Below are 22,564 nucleotides of genomic sequence, written 5' to 3'. Positions count from 1 at the left end.
GAATACTGATGCACCGGGAGGCACTGAGTGATAGTCTGAAGGGGTCGATCAGAATGGAGACGCTGTACTCTGAGGTGACTGAGGAAGTAGGATTTAATAGAGCTTGGTGACGATGCACAACAGATCGGACGAATCAGATGATGATATCCTCAAAATGCATCCGGAGTCTGCCAGTGCAGACTGCCTATCACATGCCTCTGTATGACTAGCCATCCTGTGTGATGGGGATTTTTTTAGCAGCATGTAGTTAGGTTTAGTGACACTTCTCCACTTCATATAGTCTAGGGTAGCTGTACTAATGCAGATTTACCTCATGTATTAATAAAAAACAAAACGGATTGGGTTGCAGGATGCCTCAGAATAATTTACGCGAACTAGAAATATGGTCTGGAAAATGGCTACTCAACTTTAACCCAAGTAAATGCAAGTCTATTAGATTTTGAATGGGAGTGAGGAGGCCACAAGAGCAGTAGAGGATAAGGGAAACACAAATGCTTGAGTCAGGGATGCAAAACTATCTGGGAGTAGAAGTAGTTACCTGAAGCCTGTCATCGGAGACACACACTATCTGGGTAACATCAGCATCGTAGGAGAAATTGATAATGAATCATGGAAATTTTAGGAAACCTTGAAACATTTCGTAAAATCTCTGCGAACCTCTACCAGGTTGACATACTTTAGGTGTTGCCAGAAATTAATTTATCTGACATTAATAAACAGAATTTACTTAACAATAAATGCTGTTTATTAACGCTAGATCAATTAATTTCTGGCAACCTATATTTAATGTGGGTCAGCCAGGTTTTCCGAAATGTTTCAAGGTAATAAATTAATACTGTACTCGTGTATTGTAACGATGACCTGCACATTATTAATGTGTTGACAGAAAGCGAACAGTAGTTAGTGGCAGGAGGGAAGGGAAACGAACTATCAGGAAAAAGCGCCAAGTCATTACGACTAGATAACACTTGGAAGGGGTCAGGATAAGGATTTGGGATGGGGGGGGGGGAAAGGAATGGTGCCCAACCACTTGGACGGTCAGGTATTGAACGCCGACCTGCATGAAGCGATCGAGACAGTCTCTCTACACTGGCATTCCTCGCCTCAGCAACATTTCTCCCAAATAAAATTTTCGCTGCTTAAATAATAACTAATCACAGAAATATCTAACGAAGTACAACTTTAAAAATTTTCCCATCAAGATGGTAAATGGTATCTTTTATTTGTGCAAGTTTTTTCCAAATTCTGGCGCAACTTCGGTGTTGCAGAGGACCGTGGCTGGTGAGGTTACTGGTGTAGAGTAACAAGGTACAAGGGACTGGACCTCACTGTGGTGGTAGAGGACCGTGGCTGGTGAGGTTACTGGTGTAGAGTAACAAGGTACAAGGGACTGGACCTCACTGTGGTGGTAGAGGACCGTGGCTGGTGAGGTTACTGGTGTAGAGTAACAAGGTACAAGGGACTGGACCTCACTGTGGTGGTAGAGGACCGTGGCTGGTGAGGTTACTGGTGTAGAGTAACAAGGTACAAGGGACTGGACCTCACTGTGGTGGTAGAGGACCGTGGCTGGTGAGGTTACTGGTGTAGAGTAACAAGGTACAAGGGACTGGACCTCACTGTGGTGGTAGAGGACCGTGGCTGGTGAGGTTACTGGTGTAGAGTAACAAGGTACAAGGGACTGGACCTCACTGTGGTGGTAGAGGACCGTGGCTGGTGAGGTTACTGGTGTAGAGTAACAAGGTACAAGGGACTGGACCTCACTGTGGTGGTAGAGGACCGTGGCTGGTGAGGTTACTGGTGTAGAGTAACAAGGTACAAGGGACTGGACCTCACTGTGGTGGTAGAGGACCGTGGCTGGTGAGGTTACTGGTGTAGAGTAACAAGGTACAAGGGACTGGACCTCACTGTGGTGGTAGAGGACCGTGGCTGGTGAGGTTACTGGTGTAGAGTAACAAGGTACAAGGGACTGGACCTCACTGTGGTGGTAGAGGACCGTGGCTGGTGAGGTTACTGGTGTAGAGTAACAAGGTACAAGGGACTGGACCTCACTGTGGTGGTAGAGGACCGTGGCTGGTGAGGTTACTGGTGTAGAGTAACAAGGTACAAGGGACTGGACCTCACTGTGGTGGTAGAGGACCGTGGCTGGTGAGGTTACTGGTGTAGAGTAACAAGGTACAAGGGACTGGACCTCACTGTGGTGGTAGAGGACCGTGGCTGGTGAGGTTACTGGTGTAGAGTAACAAGGTACAAGGGACTGGACCTCACTGTGGTGGTAGAGGACCGTGGCTGGTGAGGTTACTGGTGTAGAGTAACAAGGTACAAGGGACTGGACCTCACTGTGGTGGTAGAGGACCGTGGCTGGTGAGGTTACTGGTGTAGAGTAACAAGGTACAAGGGACTGGACCTCACTGTGGTGGTAGAGGACCGTGGCTGGTGAGGTTACTGGTGTAGAGTAACAAGGTACAAGGGACTGGACCTCACTGTGGTGGTAGAGGACCGTGGCTGGTGAGGTTACTGGTGTAGAGTAACAAGGTACAAGGGACTGGACCTCACTGTGGTGGTAAAGAGAAGAGCAAGAAGCAATATGGTAAAGGACAACACTCTGAGAACCACTCATCAAAGATACATCAACATCTGTAAGAGTCAGACGTCAAGAGATTATAAACTCACACGACCTCATAGGGAGCCGGTCGGCCGAGCGGACAGCACGCTGGACTTGTGATCCTGTGGTCCCGGGTTCGATCCCGGGCGCCGGCGAGAAACACTGGGCAGAGATTCTTTCAACCTATGCCCCTGTTACCTAGCAGTAAAATAGGTACCTGGGTGTTAGTCAGCTGTCACGGGCTGCTACCTGGGGGTGGAGGCCTGGTCGAAGACTGGGCCGCGGGGACACTAAAGCCCCGAAATCATCTCAAGATAACCTATAGGCATGTATAACACGATCAACTCACTCCTACTATGAACAGTAGGAACAAGTTGAAAGGGATAAGATAGTTAACTAACTCCATACATCGTTTCAACTTAGTTTGATAGCAAGAGGGTCGTTAGCCACACAATTGGCGCCCGACTTCTGAGACAGTGGAGGAGGAGGGGGGTTAGGTAGTTACATATAGGCGAGCACTTCCATGCCCCTCCCCCTCCCACACACATAAACACATACCAAGCAGTCATCTCTGTCTTAGTCAATCACTCTTGGTCTACTATTTACCTCTCTGGAGTGTCTAAGCGCGTGTGCCGCCCTCTGAAGACTGGCCTCCAAACCTTCTCCTCCTCCCTAGTGCGGCTGAGTGGAGACGTCCACAGGGACCCAAGCACTCAACTTTATTAGGTAGCATAAGCTGCAAAAACCCCTGGCTATATGACCACTGTGGGGGGACTGGTGTTGATGGTGTGTGGGGGAGTGCCGCTGGTGTGTGTGTGGGGGGGGGAGACTGTGCCCTTAACCTACACTAAGGGGACCTTCCATTAACCGGCACAACTCGACAACACATTACGATCCTGACCTCAAGCGGTCAGCAAAAGACCTCGGAATTTCAAAGACATTTTCCCCTCCTTGATGTTTCTTACTTCACGAGTACTTGTGTGCAAAATGTTGCAGCAACAATGGAAGTTATTTTCTGTGAGGCGTGAGGCTCAGCTAAGAGATGAGGAGGAGGGGGGGGGGGAAGGCACTGTTGCTGTGAGGATAACTCGACTGTGAACTGTGAGGATAACGGTGAGAATTATAAGGAGGAAAATATGTTGTCAGTCTCATGCAGGACTTGTTGGTGTGGAAGAGAAGACGAGAGACAGGAGTAGAGAGAGAGAGAGAGAGAGAGAGAGAGAGAGAGAGAGAGAGAGAGAGAGAGAGAGAGAGAGAGACAGGAGTAGAGAGAGAGAGAGAGAGAGAGAGAGAGAGAGACAGGAGTAGAGAGAGAGAGAGAGAGAGAGAGAGAGAGAGACAGGAGTAGAGAGAGAGAGAGAGAGAGAGAGAGAGACAGGAGTAGAGAGAGAGAGAGAGAGAGAGAGAGAGAGAGAGAGAGAGAGAGAGAGAGAGAGAGAGAGAGAGAGAGAGAGAGAGAGAGAAGTAGAGAGAGAGAGAGAGAGAGAGAGAGAGAGAGAGAGAGAGAGAGAGAGAGAGAGAGAGAGCAGGACACACACACAGGGGGGCGTAAAGTAAGTCATACAAAATTAAGGTAAACCATGTATCTAGGGGGGGGGTGTTACAAGTAACTGGGTTACAAAGTTGGTTAGGTTTACCACTGCAAATCTCAGCTACTCGTCTTCCTTCCCAAGACATTGTGTTGTTCTTCCCGGGGCTGATGTCATCGTTGTCATGGTGACATCTCACGGGGAGGAGGTCATCTGGAATGTTGAGATGGAGGTGGTGGAGATGGAGGGTTGTGGTGGAGGGTTGTGGTGGAGGGTTGTGGTGGAGGGTTGTGGTGGAGGGTTGTGGTGGAGTGTGGTGGCGTGTGGTGGCGCACACTGGGAGCTACTCAGAGTGCGGCCTGCATGTGACTGCGTGTTAGAGTTGTGGATAGTAAATGAGACGGTAGTTTACTTGTTTGTCTCAGGCAGCTGCCTGTTTATTGCTGCTGTTACATCTATGTCTCTCCTTCCTCCTCCCTCCTGTCTCTCTCTCTCTCTCTCTCCTGTGTCTCTTTCATCCTTCACTTAGTATCTCTCCATCGTCCATTCATTGTATCTCCCCCACTGATGTTCTCGGTAGTTCTAGCACCAGCTCACCCCAGCAGTAGCAGAAACAGCAGCAGCAACAGCAGCAGCAGAAACAGTAACATCAGCAGCAACGGGAGCAGCAGCAGCAACAGCAGCAGCAGAAACAGTAACATCAGCAGCAACAGGAGCAGCAGCAGCAACAGCAACAGCGGCAGCAGAAACAGCAACAGCAGTAGCACCACCAACAGCAGCAACAACAGCAAAATATTCCTCATTATTATTATTATGCTCAGTGAGAGACAGCAGTAATAAGAGTCTGGAGTAATTATGGCTATCAACTCACCAACATTTACATACAGGAAGAGTTTTGACAGTCTGGCCAGCTGATCAGAGGAGTGAGGACTACATTAGCAGAGACCAGGTGTTGTGCAGACCTCAGAGAGAGACCATGAGGACTGCAGGTGGTGGTCTGGGACCAGCAGCAGCAGCAGGTCTGGTGGGGGTCCCAGCGCGGAGGACACACACACACTGTTGGCAAGAAGGTCTTCTCAATAGCTTATGTTAAGAGGAGAAAATTGCGTCAGTTTTGTTCTGGCGGCCTTGCTTGTGGTGGCATGCACCCCATTGTGCGTGTGCGCGTGTTAACTGTGCTCCACACTCGTGTGTGTGCGTGTGTTAACTGTATCTCATTCTGTGTGCGAGTGTTAACTAGATCTCATTCTGTGTGCGTGTGCTAGGGTCGAATACCAGTTCTTGGGGCTCTGTCTTTGAATCATTAATCGACCTGGAGGTTCTCATTCGCTCATCCCATTTTGAAGAGCATTTGTCCATCATTTGATTCACGCGAAATTCCCTGATTTTTTTATATGATTTTTGTTTAAGTTCGAGCTGTAGCGAGAGAGTTTCTATTGATTTATTGCATTCCGGAGATATTGTGTGTGATGGATCTGAGCGCGAGTCGAAGAGAGAGAGAGAGAGAGAGAGAGAGAGAGAGAGAGAGAGAGAGAGAGAGAGAGAGAGAGAGAGAGAGAGAGAGAGAGAGAGGGAGAGAGAGGGAGAGAGAGAGAGAGAGAGAGAGAGAGAGAGAGAGAGAGAGAGAGAGAGAGAGAGAGAGAGATAGAGATATCCCCGCCTGGATTAGCTCTGACAGGAACGAGGCACGAGCCAGCTGTTACCGAGGCTTCATCAAGGGGTTTCGAACCTGCAGCCACGGATCAGGCTCACGATTTATGGGGGTTTGGGAAGTGTGTGTCGGGGCCTGAAACGCTACCGGCTGTCTGGACACTCTCTCCTAGTGGGTGATGTGTTGACACTGTGGCCGCCTGGTCCTAACACATTAAGTTATCTATCTGTTGTACTGTCGGGGGTCGAACCTCGGAAATGCTTCAGATGAAACACCATCTGTGTAGAAGTTGCGGCATTTAGCGATGTTTTGTATACACGGGATGTTATAGCAGTGAAGCTATATAGCATCATAGCTATAGTCAGAGTCAAGTACAATCAGAGAACACTATATAAACATCAGAGGTCCACTGTTGTTCAACATCCTACCAGCGAGTATAAGAAATATTGCCAGGAACAACCGTGGACATCTTCAGGAGAAAACTAGGTTATTTTCTAAAAGAAATAGCGGACCAACTGGGCTGTGGTGGGTATGTGGGCCTGCGGGCCGCTCCAAAGCAACAGCCTGGTGGACCAAACTCTCACAAGTCACGTCTGGCCTCGGGCCGGGCTTGGGGAGTAGAACAGCTCCCAGAACCCCATCAACCAGGTATTAAGTCTACCCTCATGGAGAGGAGTATCGCCAAGCTGGATTACCACTGAGGAAAACGAGACAAGATCGAGACAATCTCACTGTTGAGATTACTTCAATGGCGCTCGACCATATTGTTGTGAACTTAGCAGTAAACTTGTTGAGTTCGAGAGGCAGCTTTAGTTATCTCTCCTCCCTTCTCCCGCTGCCTGTGCTGGAGCAGTAAGAAGCTGACATGACCACACACTAGAAGGTGAAGGGACGACGACGTTTCGATCAGTCCTGGACCATTGCCAATCGACTTGAGAATGGTCCAGGACGGACCGAAACGTCGTCATCCCTTCACCTTCTAGTGTGTGGTCTGGTCAACATTCTTCAGTCACGTTATTGTGACTCATCGTCTGCAGTGAGAAGCTTTTAATGCTTACAGTCTGTGGAACACTTAAAGGTCAACAGCTGTACAGACCGTCCTGGTTCAAACTGAGGCAATCGAGTAATTTGACATCTTTCATCTCCCGCCCGGCGCAGCATCCGCAGATGGGGCGACATCTGTCGGCATCTGCCTTGGGAGCCTCTTAAGATGCTTACAGTTGTATAATGGTAACAATGGCTCAGTTGCACAGGCATGGCTCATGCATTTGATAATGGATGTTATTATTTATAGACATTCAATATGTATATACCTAATCCTTCTGTAATATGCCCAAGCACACACATGAGGGCCTGGGGGAGTTGAGGTTATACCCAATCGTTCATCTAGGTGAATACCCGTGTGACAGACAGACAGACACAACAGACAGAGACAGACAGACAGACACAACAGGACAGAGACAGACAGACACAACAGACTGACAGACAGACGCCCTACATACACACCAGATTGTGTATATAAGACTCACTTTGTTCTCCCTGGGGAGTAATTATACCCCTCCTCACAGCATTGCTAATAGTCTCTCTCTCTCTCTCTCTCTCTCTCTCTCTCTCTCTCTCTCTCTCTCTCTCTCTCTCTCTCTCTCTCTCTCTCTCTCTCTCTCTCTCTCTCTCTCTCTCTCTCTCCTTCCCTTCTTGTGTGTCTATCATTATGAAGTGTTGTGATGATGGCCAACGACCCTCACTAACAACCCTAAACCACCACAACCTACTCTAGTACACTCCCAGACCCCCCCCCCACAACACATTCTCTTCTACAACCTGCAATTCATATTCACCCAAACGTATTCATAAGAACACAGACCCTTAAATTCTTGGCTTCAAGATCGTTTTTTAAAGATGTTAATAAATCACAAATTAACATATGTGGTTATTACTATTCTTACCTGTAACCATGGCAGCCGCTTGAACCGTCCTGGGGGGACGTGGGTTATGTAGAGTGACTTCACGCGGAGGTTGTGTTGTGTGTGTTGGGGGTATTGACCTCTCATGCTGCCTGGCCTTGTGTGTGTGTGTGTGTGTACCCTCGGGGTGTTGCTCTGTTACCCTCGGGCTCTGCTCTGTTACCCTCGGGCTCTGCTCTGTTACCCTCGGGGTGTTGCTCTGTTACCCTCGGGCTCTGCTCTATTACCCTCGGTCCCTGCTCTATTACCTTCGGCAACCACCACAAATTACCTCGGGTCCACCACCACACATTATTCCCATGAGTGTAGCGTTGTTAATTGAACCGAATTTTAATTTGCTAAAAGCACTGTATTTCCCAGATTTCAAAGTTCATGTAAAATGTGACCATTCGCTGTAGCTGCAATGATTTCAACAAGAATTGCTGTAATTACTTTTGTGAATAGCAACTTGCAACGTGTTTATCCCTGGCACTCAGTGGCACCACAGTTTGCCACTCTGGCACCACACTGTCTAGTAATTCCTCCTTTCTTTCCATCTTTCATTCCCTCCTCTTCCTCTGCAATCTGTCCTCTCTGGGGGAGAATGGATTTAGAACGACTACATAATGACGATAATGTGAAATATGGAATTCGAAAGCTATTTTAGTGTACCCGAGAATTCCTTTTACAGAAAACTAAATTTCCAAAGAAAATATTTTCATCATATTTATTTATTTATATATATACAAGAAGGTACATAGGGGGGTTAAGAGAGTACATAGAAATGATGTTGATTTTCCCTTCTTGTAAAGCCACTATCACGCATAGTGTTTCGGGCAAGTCCTTAAACTAACAGATAACTTAAGTAGATAATTTACAGTAAAATTTACAATTTTTTTTTACAGGTACATTGTAAGAAATTTTGACACAATAAACAAAGAATTAGATTAATACACACTAACAACAATACACAATAATGAACAAGGATTACTAGGTATATTAGGATAACATTTCAGGGTTATACATTGGTTCACTGCAATACAATATGAGGATCATTTCAAGGAGTAATGCAGTAGAATATGCACTCAATAACAACCATGATATCAGATGATATCAAAGATTACAATGGTAAAGTTATATGGCTTAGGTACATATATTGGGAGGATTGGGTAGCACTAGATACAGTGTGAGATAAAGCATTAGGTAGAAAACTATGAAGATAAAATTAGGTACTTCTTGGTTTTATTTTTGAATAAGGCAAAAGGTGGGCAGCTTTTCAATTCATTAGGGAGTGAGTTCCATAGACTGGGTCTATTTTTTGCATAGAGTGTTTACATAGATTAAATTTGACTCTGGGGATATCAAAGAGATATTTATATCTGCTGTGGTGATTATGTGTTCTGTTTACATCTGACCAGGAAGAGTTTCAGAACAGGGTTTGCACTTAAGAAAAGGGGTTTTGTAAATGTAATTGACACAAGAGAATGTATGGAGTGAATTTATGTTTAGCATGTTTTGGGGTTTTAAACAGAGGAGCTGTGTGTTGTCTGAAAGCAGAGTTTGTTATTGTCCTGATAGCAGATTTTTGCTTTCAGACCATCACAAATATCTAGCTAACTATCCAGGTGAACAAATCCACAAGGGCCGTGACGAGGATTCGAACCTGCGTCCAGGAAAGAGGTGGTGGTTTGAAAGAGGGGGGGGGGGGGTCTGGGGTGTGGTTTCTCATGGTAATGAATTTGCTGTGAGGACGGGCTCCCCCTCTGGGGCTCCATGCTCTCCCTCCCTCCCTTCACTCCATGATATATAGTACAGTATGCTGAGGGCCGCGGGAACTGCTTAGTGCACTGAATAGCACAGCAGTTTGTACTCTAATTGCTGTGTTGAGGTAGACAGGCATGTGTGTGTGTGTGTGTGTGTGTGTGTGTGTGTGTGTGTGTGTGTGTGTGTGTGTGTGTATGTGTGTGTGTGTGTGTGTACTCACCTAATTGTGCTTGCGGGGGTTGAGCTTTGGCTTCTTTGGTCCCGCCTCTCAACTGTCAATCAACTGGTGTACAGATTCCTGAGCCTACTGGGGCTCTATCATATCTACATTTGTGAGTGTGTGTGTGTGTACTCACCTAATTGTGCTTGCGAAGGTTGAGCTCTAGCTCTTATATGTGTATGTGTATGTGTGTGTGTGTGTGTGTGTGTGTGTGTGTGTGTGTGTGTGTGTGTGTGTGTGTGTGTGTGTGTGTGTGTGTGTGTGTGTGTGCCTCCAGCAGACTGAAGGTCGGGTTAAATCACTGCCTCTCACCTCCTCTTGAGTCCTCTCCCTCACACAGAGCCCTCAGCTTCACACAGCTTCATCTGCAGCTTAATCTGCAGCTTCATCTTCCCATTACTGATGCTCTAAACACTCACTCTCCCCCCACCCCCCACCCCCAAACACAGCTCTGAGCTCTCTCCTCCGCAAGGAATCCCACCCTCTCTCTGATCACTGTAATTTACCTAGACCTTCCTGTAGCCACCCTACACACACCCACCGCCCACCCACGGTTCAGCCACCACCCACGGTTCAGTCACCACCCCCCACCCACCGCCCACCTGCCGCCCACCCACGGTTCAGCCACCACCCCCACCCACCACCCACGGTTCAGCCACCAACCCCCACCCACCGCCCACGGTTCAGTCACCACCCCCACCCACCGCCCACCCACGGTTCAGTCACCACCCCCCACCCACCGCCCACCCAAGGTTCAGTATAGATCAATCGCGGCGTCAGGCACAGAGCGCCTCCTGTACATCAAGGCATCAAAGCTCCTCGCAGCGAGAAATATTCTCTAAAGACGAGCTCCCGCGATAAGCCTCACTGGAGACGACTGTAAATGTTCCCAGAAAATTGAACATCATCTCCATCAAAGCAGCATCAATTTGCTGGCCCCAATTACGGTCATTACCGCCGCCCGATGACCACTTCGGCCGACCAGACATCGTCTTCACATTCTCCAAGCACATCCCCACGATGTGTGAAGTCTTGTAAGTCGAGCTTCCTACGCTTATATGGGTCAGCTTGGGCTGCAGTGAGAGCAGCACCAACGCCACCACTCCTACAGGAATTACAGTGGAAGGTGTATACTGTAGTCGGGGAGGAAGGTGTATATTGTACCAGAATTGACACCCACACTCACGAGGTTACTACCCAAAACCCCAAGGCCGGGGTTGCTTGGGTAAGTGGCTGGGAGGTTAGGTAGGCGTGGCCAGGACTGTGGGGGGAAGTGGCCAGGGCTGTGGGATAGGCGTGGCCAGGACTGTGGGGTAGGCTTGGCCAGGACTGTAGGGTAGGCGTGGCCAGGACTGTAGGGTAGGCGTGGCCAGGACTGTAGGGTAGGCGTGGCCAGGACTGTAGGGTAGGCGTGGCCAGGACTGTAGGGTAGGCGTGGCCAGGACTGTAGGGTAGGCGTGGCCAGGGTCGTAGCAAGGACTGCTCTGTAAGACTCATAAGACCGTTCAAGGCCACACAACACGCCTGCCAGTGCTCAGCCTAGTGAGGCCATGTGGCCACAAAGGAATTTAGTTTCCCGCGAATAATGCACTCCAAATCTGTTTAGGTATAAGCCGTGCCTGTGCGTGGCACCAACAAGAGAGTGTTATGCTTGCGGCTGTACCCGTGGTCGTCTCTTGACCGAGCACAGTTATTGATTAATATATCATTTCCATTTCGTTGATTATAAAAGCATTACGCAGCATCATCAGGTGCTCAAGTGCTCAATCTAAATACCGGGTAATATGAGCCGGTGCTCAAGAGAGCGTGGAATACTCGCCAAGAAGCTGCGACAGGTGACAGGTGTCGTGGGTCTTGGGGACAGACAAGGAGATGGTAATTGTTCCATCTCCATCAGTCTCTGGTGAGAACTGCCTCCCAGCGCATTCCTGGGTGACTGGCGTCTCTGGAGAGCGTCTACGACACTGTGAATGAGTCCTTTCAGCTCAATTCTTACCTCGAAGGTTGCTCCGGCTGGCGAGTAATGAACCACCGGTTCCTTTGGCAGAGTTCTCTCGTAAGTGGCGCTCCTAATATCGACTAATCAGGAGCCTGGAACCCGCTGGTGTGTGTACTCACCTAGTTGTGTCTGCAGGATCGAGCATTGACTGACGAGCATTGACTTGACGAGCATTGTGTGTGTGTGTGTGTGTACTCACCTAGTTGTACTCACCTAGTTGTGTTTGCGGGGGTTGAGCTCTGGCTCTTGTGTGTGTGTGTGTGTGTGTGGACGGCATACTGCAAGATGTTCCTGGTTGTTCAGTGTTATGTGTGGTTGGTTACTGCTACTGAATGACAGTGGAGGTGAACACGGCCGATGAACACGTCCAGCGTTACTTGACACTTATACTTAGTGAATGGAGGATGACTTGTTCACTTGTAGACCTGAGGTGTTTATAAGTAGGCTCAGTCATGTTATAATATGGGATGTTATCTTACACTGCGTGATGCTGTGTAAGATAACATCACACATTAACAATTTATCTTAAATTTGCTGGTCTATGTTAATTTTTCTTCAGTTGCATCTCTTACGAATCTATCCGCATCCTTTGTTGTTGTGAAGAATATAAAGTTTCATTTACAAATCTGCAAATTAATCTATCTGGCAAATTCTATCTAATGCAGTAGAGTGTAACCCGCATCACATATATATTTAATTAAATCTGCAATTTAGACCTATTATCTTGAGTATGATCCACTATCCTGTGGCAGAATGCGAGCAGCACCTCCCTGCAGCAAGACCTAACTGAATTACTCCAAGTTAGGCAAAATTGTATATTAAATTCTGTCAATAAAGATGTTAATAATGTATGTACTGATGTATATATGTGAACTGAACATGGCGTCACTTGAACCAACATTATAACTAATGACAACCTTTTGTTTCCATCTCGCAGGTGAGCGAAGCTGTCTCTTGGTCAAGGTGTGAACCCCACACAGTTAATCCAAACACACACACAGTGAATCCCGCAGCCAAATGAACCGCTCATCAAAGCTAAGCCAAGGAGTATGAAGGTATGTCAGCGGTTAACGTGGCAGCCTAGCGATGCCAGGGGGCGCTGTGGTGCTGTGAGGTGCTGTGAGGCGGGCCCTCGAGCACCACAACATCGCGAAGCTCGTGTTTGCAGGGTTCGATGTCTCCTCAGGTCTGCGCCCACGCGAGGGAGGTATTCCTGTCTGTTTTCTCCACTTGGGGCGGGCGTCGAAGGGAAGAGGGTTCCCGTCTGCCCCCTTGTCAGTAGTCAACCTTTGACCTCAATTTAAAAAAAAAAATAACTAAAAAGAAATGTGTGTCTGTACATTATACGAATCCTGAGTCTGCACTAAATTATTAATAATTTTGTTATACGTCACTTAATTTGAGTTTAGTTAGAAGTTTGTAAGCTGAAACTAGACATTATATGTAATTATACGTTGTAATACAGAAAGTTCTGTACTTTTACTGAGTGCTGGTTTGTGTTGTTAGGAATTCATTGACATGGTTTTTTGCGTTGTTGAAGTGTTAGTGTTTCGGGCTCACGAGCCTCGTCTCAAAATGAGCTCATAACTTTATGTGTTGCGTATTATTTAATTATTGGTATCGTCATTATTGTGAGGAAGTGAGTGAGGGTCGCTCAAGCACCTCATTTCTGGATTATCTTGAGGGAGGAGAAACTAGGAGACGAGGGAGAAGACCTAGGCGACGATCACCCAACACAATAGTGGACATGAAAAATGCATTTTTGTATCGCGTTACTTTACCCGCTTGTCCAGAGGGTATCGCTGTTTGGCAGTAACAGGAGCAACAGCAGCAGCAGCAGCAACAGGAGCAGCAGCAACAGCAGCAGCAGTAACAGGAGCAGCAGCAACAGCAGCAGCAGTAACAGGAGCATCAGCAGCAACAGGAGCAGCAGCAACAGCAGCAACAGGAATAGCAGCTCCTGTTGCCGTTAACGTCCACAAGCCAACGTTAAGTGTTGTGGTGGTGGAGAGCAAGTAGCATGTCAAGCAGTTAAAGCAGACGATCTCTCTCTCTCTCTCACCATCACCCTCACCACAGCCACTGTCACCACCACCACCACAGCCTCTTGTCACCATCAGTTGGTCTTCCCACAGCGTATGACTGTGTGTGTGTCAGACCTCAGAGCATCATCAGTGGGCATCTTCACACGGGCTTACATTAACCCTCGCCACCCTGAAGTACCTTATTCATTTAGTCTTAGACGGGTCCCTTGAGGCGTGGTGATCTGGTCGCTGTTACCGTCTCTCACTACAACAGTCAACGCCACACATGCTGGTATGTGTGGCCTGTATGTATGTATAACTATACACGTGTGTTCGTCTAAATGTATTTCCGTGTATAATGTCTGATAGTTGTGTAAATACATTCATGTATGATTGTAGGTTGTGTATGAGGAATGAGGAAGAGGTTGTTACGGTAGTATATGGCCTGCTGGTGTAGCTGGATGACAGGTGTGGGAAGGAGAGCCAAGGCAGGTGTGTGTGTGTGTGTGTACTCACTTAGTTGTGCTTGCGGGGGTTGAGCTTTAGCTCTTTGGTCCCGCCTCTCAATCGTCAATCAACAGGTGTACAGATTCCTGAGCCTATTGGGCTCCATCATATCTACACTTGAAACTGTGTATGGAGTCAGCCTCCACCACATCACTGCCTTGTGTGTGTGTGTGTGTGTGTGTGTGTGTGTGTGTGTGTGTGTGTGTGTGTGTGTGTGTGTGTGCGTGCGTGCGTGTGTGTGTGTGTGTGTGCTGCATCCTTGCTTCCCTTGTGTGCTTGTGTGAGTAAGGTCTCTGTGATGGCATCCTTTGGCACTCGCCAAGTGCCTCTGAGTTACCTCTAGCTGGCCTGGCCTGGCCTCCTCCACGACCACCATCGCCACCACAGCCTCTCAAAGTGCAAACTGTCCTGTTGCAAGGAACGTCGCATTTCGACCGTGTGCGTTGCGTACGGCTAGATATTATTGTCGTACTGGAAAGTGGAAGCGGCTGGCGAAAAGTGACGTGCTGTTCCGTTTTCCGTTATGGGACCTCTGGTAGGTTAGGATAAGGGCACGTTAAATTGACCGTTTTCTTGACATTGGGAAACCTTAGGAGGACGGAATGCTCACACACACACACACACACACACACACACACACACACACACACACACACACACACACACACACACACACACACTCACACTCACACTCAACTTCCACCCTCGCTTCTCTACTGCCCCCCCCCCACCACCCCCCTCTTCACCCCTCCCCCCTCAACACCATGCGTGTTCCTGGCATCACTGTGGCACTATGTTGGCCCCCCCCCTCACCTGCCCTGCATACCTGGCTCCTGTCATGGCCAGGTGTGGCCACAAGCCACAACAACCACATGCCTGACCTGCATCACGTGTCACATGTTGTATGACCTTATATATATATATATATATATATATATATATATATATATATATATATATATATATATATATATATATATATATATATATATATATATATATATATATATATATATATATATATATATATATATATATATATGCCTAATTCACACTATCTGAGGCCTAATATAGTACATATATGTGCTATAAAGGCCTGAGGAATATATAAGTTTGGTTTTTAGATATTTTTTGCGGGCGATATAGCAGTGAATAGTACCAAATCCTACTATCTAATTGTCTTTTTAATTCAATATATATTCGCTAGTCCTCATGGTTGAATGGTTCTTTATCCGAGGTTGGAAGTCAGACGCTAAGGGCTAGTCTCATGGAACTTTGCACGGTGACTTGGGACTGTATCTCGAGTGTCATAGGGAGGTTGGAATCGACTTCCCATGCCCCTCTTTAAGAAGGACCGGTTCCTATTTCAAATAGCAGCGATTTCTTTTAAGTACGAAATGTGGGTTGGATTGTCCATAGACTGTTAAATAAGATTTTTGCTACTTTTCTAGTTTTTTAGATTTCTTTATCTATCAGAAGTGTTATTTACCCTTGTTCCCTGATCTCTGAGTGATAGTGTAGTAGTAGTTATTGTGTGGTAATAGTAGTAGCAGTAGTTGCAGTCGTGGCTGCAATAGTAAGAACTAGGGTAAGAGGTAACATGATCACTTCGTATAAGATTGCAATACATATTAACAAAGCGTACAAGCCCGCTTCGCTTATCATGAACAAAGGCAGGATGAACAGCAAGACACTGGGACCTCAGAAGAGGCTGAGGAATGTGAGCAAACACTTCTTATCTACCAAGCAGGTAGATAAGTACTCTACTCAATTGGAAGTAAAGTCATACAAAGCTCCAAGATTATGCACGATAGCAAGCTGGAACTCAAGAGCCTTGCAAATAGACGGCCAGCGACTCGAAGGTCGGGCCCAAGACCCGAAGCTCGGACGGAGAACACACATACCTAAGTAGACAAAGGAACCACTGTGGAACAGGAGGAAACACAGCACGAGGGAACACAGATGGAACTACAAACAAGAATGGAGGTGCAAGTGACACAGTAAACAAATTTAAAGTGAGTGTAATTAAGAGGAATGGTAGTTAGAGGTGTAAGAGGAATGGTAGTTAGAGGTGCAAGAGGAATGGTAGTTAGAGGTGTAAGAGGAATGGTAGTTAGAGGTGTAAGAGGAATGGTAGTTAGAGGTGTAAGAGGAATGGTAGTTAGAGGTGTAAGAGGAATGGTAGTTAGAGGTGCAAGAGGAATGGTAGTTAGAGGTGTAAGAGGAATGGTAGTTAGAGGTGTAAGAGGAATGGTAGTTAGAGGTGTAAGAGGAATGGTAGTTAGAGGTGTAAGAGGAATGGTAGTTAGAGGTGTAAGAGGAATGGTAGTTAGAGGTGTAAGAGGAATGGTAGTTAGAGGTGTAAGAGGAATGGTAGTTAGAGGTGTAAGAGGAATGGTAGTTAGAGGTGTAAGAGGAATGGTAGTTAGAGGTGTAAGAGGAATGATAGTTAGCTAATAGTTAGCTAAAGAAGTTGTTGGCACCACCCCTGCCAGTACAGGTAGGTGAGTACACGCGCGCCCGCACGCACGCCCTAGACTTTAACTTTCCTCGTTTCTGTCTCTTTAATACAGAATTATGTTCCTTATGTAGTCAGTTCTGCACACCTGCGGGTTGGGGGGAGGGGGGAGAGGCAGGGGTCTAAACTGTTTGCCAGGTGTATATTTTGAAGGACAGGTGTGTGGTGTATACTTTTCAAAACATATCCAGTATGACGGAGAGGTCGATACTAGGTCTCATGGTATCTCTCTCTCTCTCTCTCTCTCTCTCTCTCTCTCTCTCTCTCTCTCTCTCTCTCTCTCTCTCTCTCTCTCTCTCTCTCTCTCTCTCTCTCTCTCTCTCTCTCTCTCTCTCTCTCTCTCTGCGTTAATGTTATTTATTTTTATTGTTTTTTGGGCTCCTACTTTATTTGGGCGTTTGGCGAGGTACAAGAGCGGCCGTGTTTATACTCACCGATATTGTCGCGGTTGTTTACGCTTGTTTGTCTGTCTGTCTGCCTGTCTGTCTCATCACGTGCCCTCGACCAGTTGTGCTTGCTGCAGGCTCGAGCATCTGCTCTTAAGCCCCGACTTTCCCACCATCATTAGTTCAATGCAGTGGCTCTTTTCACTCGTTTTTATTTATCAATTTTACTTTGGAAGACTAGGGTGTGTGTGTGTGTGTGTGTGTGTGTGTGTGTGTGTGTGTGTGTGTGTGTGTGTACTCACCTAGTTGTACTCACCTAGTTGTATTTGCGGGGGTTGAGCTCTGGCTCTTTGGTCCCGCCTCTCAACCGTCAATCAACAGGTGTACAGATTCCTGATTCCTGTGTGTGTGTGTGTGTGTGTGTGTGTGTGTGTGTGTGTGTGTGTGTGTGTGTGTGTGTGTGTGCAGGGTGGAGGTATGTTTGTGTACGGGACTACTTGCCATCACCTGGTCATTAGGAGCCAGGTGAGAGATACGCCCTGTGGTTCCATCCAAAGACTCTTCCTGTTGTGGGTGCCAGGGTCAGCCTCGCCTCGTGTCTCACACGCCGCTGATGGTATGTCCTCTTGATGTGTGCCGTGAACCATTGTTACTGGGCTGACGTGTCATCCCTCGTGCCTTAGGTGTGAAACAAGAGGAGATATGATCACATCCTACAAGATACTGAGGAGAATAAAGTCAGTGTCCGTAGTGAGTGTCAGACGAGCAGTGGCTCCTCCGTCACAATAAACTCTACACATTCTGGTGACCAGGTTCGTATCCCTCCATGGACTCCCATATCACAGCGGCTACAAGCTCGCCTATCTATGTTATGGTATTTTGGTATCTATCTCCCACCTTTACCTCATTCCCAGGTCTCTCTCTCTCTCTCTCTCTCTCTCTCTCTCTCTCTCTCTCTCTCTCTCTCTCTCTCTCTCTCTCTCTCTCTCTCTCTCTCTCTCTCTCTCTGTCTCAGAAGTTAATTAATAAAGAGATAATGGAAACAAGGAAGAGAGGAAAGGGAGAGGGTGATTGGTGTGATAGAAGGAAGGAGGGAAGTAAACAAGGAGAGAGGAGTGAAGAGGGTAAGCGGTGGGGGGGGGGGAGAGGAAAGGTAGGATGGGATGGGAGGAGAGAGAGAGAGAGGAGGGGGAGGGAGTGAGAGAGGAAGGGAGAGTACAGAACAAGATATAGAGGAATAGTGAGAGATGAGAGAAACACTATCATAGTTGAGAAAAATATTATTCTGTCGGGAAAATTTACAGATGAGTTTGAAACATTTTTGGGTCGAGAATATGTGAGGGACAAAGGTGACAGCGTGACAGATGTGATCTCGTGACTGTCCCCTTGCATTCATGCAGTTGTATCATCTACAGTGTCCAGGTGTTGGCTACAAGTTACGCAATATGCAACATGATCGACCCCCTTGTATCTACGCTAGTTATACTCTGGCCACCTCACGCCATCTATAGTCAAACGTTCTATATGTGCAGGTAAGCCAGTGCTTGGAGCTGAACGTTGCTCATGTCCGCCTACACTCGTCTATAGTTTTAGCTAAATCTTCAATATTGTTAACTGTGTTATCACTGATATTGAGAGGCCATGTGTTGGGGAGGAGGGAGAGAGAGTGAGGGAGAAAGATGGACTGGGGTGTTGATGGAGTATCACGTGTTGGAGGCGTGTGGTGGAGATGGGGAAGGAGTGAGCTTGGGTGGACTTGGGTATGTTGAGGGAGGGATTAAGAGAGGGAGGGAGGGAGGTGGAGACCTGAGACTCTTGGCATCCTCCGCGCGGGAATTCCTTCAGGGAAATGTTAAGTGGAGGAAGCGGAGAAGGATGTACAGCAGGTGGCAGAGGTGCAGGTGGGGGCAGAGGTGCAGGTGGGGGCAGAGGTGCAGCAGGTGGTGGCAGAGGTGCAGGTGGTGGCAGAGGTGCAGGTGATGCTGTTAGAGGTGGCGACAGCACAGGGGACAGATATTGGAAAGGAAAAGGGGTGGCTTGCGAAGATACTCACCATGGCCATATGGGAGCGGCCATACTGGCACAGTGGCCCTTAATGCTTCGCTGGAATCCATTGGACTTCAATAATTCCAAATGGCGTTGAGTGTGAGGCTCTTGAGAGACCCCTCTCTCTCGCTCTGTCTCAAAGGCCCTTTTTCTCGATCCTCAACACCTTTTTTTGAATGATCATCAACGCCTTTTTATATATACCTCCTTTTAATGTCCCTCAACAGGTGTCAGACAAATGTCTCACAACTTTTTACACCTGTTTACTTGCTAAGCTAAACTGTTTTAATTTGTTCGTAAGAATTAAACACGGGATTCTGCTTGTCTTCAATGGCCTTTCGTGTTCTTCAGTGGCCTCAGGGAACCACAATGTCTCCTGCAGTGGCCCCCTGAGTGGCTGTAAATACCTCATAAATGTCCTTAATGGCCTTGAGTGACCTTCGCTGGCTCCAACACCCCTAATAATAATCGTTAATGACTCACTGTTACCATCGGATATCTTTAGCTAATCTTCAACTTTATCTCAATGGTCCTGTGGCCTCTAAAGATCCCTTAATGGCCCCTCTGTGGCCATAACTGGCCTTCATAACTCTGAGCCAAGCGCATAAATGCCAAGAGGGACCATTAAATGTCATGTACCTTTATTATTAGCTTGGTACGGACGGAACCATCCATGGGACCCTCGACCTGTAGTGTGAGACGCCCTCCTGCACCGCTGATCTCACTCTTGTATCACGACGGTGACCTTGAAGCTCACTCTGGTGGTGGTGGTGGTGGTGGTGGTTGTGGTGGTTGTGGTTGTTGTGGTTGTTGGTGTTATTGTTATTATACGACACAGGTTAGAGTTAACTTGTTAAATTGGCCAACTGGAACTGCAGTTTTTTTTTCTTGTAGAAATGCGGGGTTTCATTTGTTTAATGAATACTATTGTGTTGTTGTTAGCTGTTAATTTACCAGATTATTTAATTGTTTGGGGGGGTGGCAGTATGTTTCGGTCGCCAGCCTGTTGCCAAATGGGTTTCGTTGGTGGTGTGGTGAGGGGTTGGGGGGAGGGGAAGGGGGGGGGGGAACTGCTCCCTCTGGGTGCAGAAGGAACATCTGGTTCCTTACCTCTTGTTTGGGTTGTTTGTTGCTGAAGGAGGGACTTGTAAGACATGCTAAATCCCACAGGAATCCTAAATTAATGAGGAATACCGTATTGTAGATGTGAGTTGGGAGTTGTAAAGTGGTATACTCACTCCCCCTCCCCCTCCCCCCCCCAGCAGTCAGGTCATTAGTCTACCCTTCATAGACAAGCTTGTTTACCTACAACAGTTTACCTACAACAGTGTCCATGTGTCTTGCAAGGGGCTCATTGTAATCTCTTCTTCTCTGAGATCTCTGCACATCTAGTCTCTTCTTTCTCATCTCTGTTATCTCTCTCCCTCCCTCCCTCTCTCCCTCTCTCTGGTGGGGAGTTTTATGCTGAGCCAGAGGCTTTTGCACGGGCTACTGCTTCTCCCCATCACTGCCCCACATCATTTCCATGTAGGCAGCAAAACAGGAAACTGCGTTCACAGCCAAATATAAATTGATATTGCATAGACGAATTAGGAATAACATCCCCCAGCTCTCTCAAAGTTTCCCTGGGGGTGTGATTGCCCTCTCTGGTGGTGACCTATGACCTGAGGGCCGGAAATGTACTGACATGCACGTTCATATCTGGGATATGGCTGACGATACTTTCTGGTAAGAGCAACGGACGAACGTTAGTGAAAATTAATGACTAATGGAGACATTTCCATTGTCTCGTGTGTGTGTGTGTGTGTGTGTGTGTCAATGAGTTCAGATGCTGCTAAAAAAATATTGTCAATATGCACATCTAAACTGTAAAAGACAAACCTGGAATTGGTACTCCTAGTTTCCTTATGTTAGGTCTGTTCCAGGCATCCAATTTCATTACAATTACTTGAGTTAAATTTAAATAACCACTAATTGAATCATTATTTAATCCTGGTTATCCAGCAATGTTTTGCAACATTCCTCTACATTTTATCTTCCTCATTAATGTTGCATCATCAACAAACATTGAGAGAAAGGTTTCTATCCCTTCTGGTAAGTCACTCACATAGCTCTAGGTCTGTTTCTGACCCCCTTTTGGGATCCTGTTGGTAGCATTCTCACTGTGACTTTGTCTTCTGTTGTTGAGGTACTCCATTATCCACCGGGACACATTCCTTGACATTCTTGTCTGTTGCTCCATCTTGCGCACCAGTCTCCTGTGTGGGTTTTGTGTGGAAGGCTTTCTGACAGTCCAAAAATATACAGACGCTTCTCTGTCTTGTTCTGTCACCTGGTGGACAGGTGACAGAACTCCTCAAGTGTGTGAGGGAACATTTACCGTCCCTGAGTCCCACACTGGGGTCTTGAAGGCCCTTCCCAGATGCTCTGCTACCTATGGTAGACCACAGTAGAACAAGTGACCTCTGTGGGAGGAGGTCAACACCTTAAGGTAAACAATGTCCCTGAGGTCCCTGAACAATGTCCCTGGGGTCCCTGAACCTGGAGGACATGAGGGACCAAGACCTCATTACTCTGGACAACAAAGAGGCACAAAGGCTACAGGATCCCAATGAATAAGATTCCGAGCCACTCGTAAAGAAGATTCAACTCTCGTGCTGAGGTTCAGAGTAGCGAGCAAGGAGAAGGAGCTACAAGGCCTGCTGGTGGTAGAGGCCACCGTTCACACTTTTAAGATAAGTTACAATATCCAACGACGTTGGGAATCGCTGCACTGGAAAGACGGGGGCCCAGGAACTAATACTCAACCTGCAGGCACATATGAGTGATTATATAGGTTAGTACACACCCACCTTGAGGTTACCCACACACACACACACACACACACACACACACACACACACACACACACACACACACACACACACACACACACACAAGGTTGCTCCTCCTCTCCCTCAACCCTACGCAAAAAATCTATTGAATGAATTTTGGCCCCATTTTTCCGTGTGGGAATTTTGTGGAGCAGCTCAGAGGAGCGGACCGTTTATGGAGGCAGCTGAAGGTCGCTCGCTGCACCGCGGTGAATTTGACATTTTCGCCGAATTGATGTTGTGTTGACTTCGCTCCAAGGTTGTGCAGCCCCCCTAGTGGGTTGTGGGGGGGGGAAGGGTAGTGGTGAAAATGAGACCATGGGAGAGGGAAGGACATGGGAGGGGAGGGGGGAGATAAACTAATGTAGGGAAGAGGAGTGACGTGAGTTTGTAACGCAGGAAGAATGGAAGAGACAAGGGAGGGAACAAGAGTGTGGGAAGAAGTGAGAATTGTGGTTAAATAGTGTGAGATAGAAATTCTAAGTAAACGTGAGAAGAGCAG

The sequence above is a fragment of the Procambarus clarkii genome, chromosome 16, assembly GCF_040958095.1.
Source record: "Procambarus clarkii isolate CNS0578487 chromosome 16, FALCON_Pclarkii_2.0, whole genome shotgun sequence".
Classification (NCBI taxonomy): Eukaryota; Metazoa; Arthropoda; class Malacostraca; order Decapoda; family Cambaridae; genus Procambarus; species Procambarus clarkii.
This window is presented reverse-complemented; position numbering follows the sequence as displayed.